The 2,597-nt window shown below is 23.0% G+C and overlaps 1 protein-coding gene across 1 annotated transcript in view; it reads right to left on the minus strand.

Moving 5' to 3' along the window:
• The window catches only part of LOC105624738 (odorant receptor 67c-like), a 12,263-nt gene that overhangs the window by 4,635 nt on the left and 5,031 nt on the right, over window positions 1–2,597 (minus strand). The window lies entirely within an intron of this gene.

Consider the following 2,597-nt stretch of genomic DNA (forward strand, 5'->3'; position numbering starts at 1 on the left):
TTTAGTTGAAATTAATATTTAAACTTTTTAGTTCTCTCTCTCTCTCTCTCTCTCTCTCTCTCTCAGCAGCTTTCTAATAATATATTTGGCTACTGAAAATCATGAAATTATTGATAAGAATTAATTTTCTTGACACTTTTTAATTTGACTCATGATAACAGTAACAATTTCTACGAAGTAAACGATTCTATATATAAATTGCAACGATGTAATAATATTAAGACTCCCAACATTTTTTTTATATATAAAGTAAACTTATAATATATGTTATATATATATGTTATATATGTTATATATGTTTATAAGATATCCATAGTGATTCTAGTTTAATGGTGCATGTTTTCTTTTTTATAAAAAAAAATTAATTAAATTTATTAACTGTTCCAGTAAGAATTATTTTGATCACCAATATAAAATATTTAAAAATTACAGCAACGAAACAAAAATAACTATTGAGATAAATCTTATAGCACATTTTATATAAATAACTATCGGAAAACTAAGATATATATACATGTATAAACAAATGTTAGTTGAACTAAAAGAAAGATAAGTAAATATCTTTGAAAAAAGTTATTTTAAATATATTTTTATATTATTTTGTATATGTATATACACAAATAATACTAGAATATTCATAGATAATGAATATTCTATTAAATTATTATAGAATGTATAAAGTAAAATCTGTAAAAAAGATAAAAAGATTTAATTTAGATTTAATTTATTATGAACCAAAAAATTTATACATCTTTTTCTTTTACATTACTTTATTATAATAATAAATCATATAATATTGATGCAAAATTAAACAACTTAAATTTTAACTTACAAAATTAATGTAAAGTTTTATCTATATTCAGTGATGAAATTTATGATCGAAAGTATATTGACAATGATTACTCTATAAAATTATTTTGAACTTTAGCAATAACTCTTAGGACTTACCAATGTCATGATTAAAGCGTTTAATACGTCAATCGAGTATAAATATTCTTTTGTTAGATGATGAAAAAATTGCGTTATCATCATGAGTTTGTGCAGAATTATTGCTGTTGAAGAAAAATTCGATTTTCAGGATAAGTGTCCGAAAGCAATTGATACATTAAAGTTATTCCTCCATATTATTCTTTTAAAACTATATATTACTACGACTCGGCGGTAGTATGAAGACTGATAATTTGAAACGCGATATGATCGATCAACTATATGTTCGTTGTCGTGTGAACTGAACGGATTTTTCAAGTTTTCTTTTACTGAGAAAAATTTCTGATTGGAAATAGAAATTTTTGATTAACCAAAAAATTTTGATTATATTAATCAGAATTTTTTTTATCAATAAAACTAGAATATTCTAAAAGTCAATCAATAATTTTAGTACTATACTTATACTTAATCATCAGCGAATATTTATTGTTTTTTAATAATAATCTATTGATTTTCTCACTTTTAGAGATTTTAATTTTTTTTAGATTCTCAATCTGCAAAAATCATAATCTCTAAAAGTAAATCAGTTATTACTGAAAAACAGTAAATATTCGCTGATGATTACCTCAGTTATAAGTGTAACACTGAAATTAGTAATAACTCACACTGATTCACTTTTAGAAAGTAATACATTCAATTAGAAAATTTTAATTTGTTCATTTGGTGGCTATTATAATCAAGATATTGCAAAACTTTTAATTTTGAAAAAAATAAATTTTCTATAACTTTATAAAATAACTATAAAATTTATTATTTTTTGCACAAAAAACGATTAAAAGAATAATCGCTTTTTTGCGATAATCTAAGATTAATTTAAGATATAAGACATAATAATCATTGTAAAGAAATAAGCAATGTACATTAAAGAGCTGCTCAAATTACTCATCAAACCTACAGTGCGATAGTGTAATACAAAGTAAGCATAATAATTTGAAAATTTGAACAATTAATATAACAAACCGTGACAATGTATGCAAAATATATAAGTAATACATATACGACACTTCTTGTCAGACGTAAAAAAAGAAGAAATTCTATAGAGAAACATATTGCGTTCATATTATAGCAAACATTTTCGTAATTAAAAAAAAAGCTTCTTTATTAATGGTTCACAAAATCAAATATTGGCAAGTTTTGTGTGTTTAATCGAGAATAACTATAAAGTAACCAATTGCAACGCTAAAGCGCATTCAATTGACAGATAACGATCATAATCATTAAATATATACTTTTGATACCAAACATATATATACATATATATATATATATATATATATATATGTATATATATATATATATATATATATATATATATATGTATATAAGATATTCAATTATAACTATATAAATTTATGATTACGAAATCATAACAAGAACAAAAATTAAAAAATTTTTTTCCTTTCTCTCTTTTCTATCCTTCTTTATCTGTTTCATGACAGGATAACACAACAGCAATAAATTATGAGCAAAATGTCATGCGCACATCAAGTATACACAATAGTTCGAATGGAGGATCGCTAGAAAATAAAGAAAAATTAGTCGCGAATCACAAAGTGCGAATAATGTCAGGTGCGAGAGATGAAAGCAGCTTAGGATTGTATTGTTCTCAT

This window comes from Atta cephalotes (assembly GCF_000143395.1).
Source record: "Atta cephalotes unplaced genomic scaffold scaffold00087, whole genome shotgun sequence".
Taxonomy (NCBI): domain Eukaryota; kingdom Metazoa; phylum Arthropoda; class Insecta; order Hymenoptera; family Formicidae; genus Atta; species Atta cephalotes.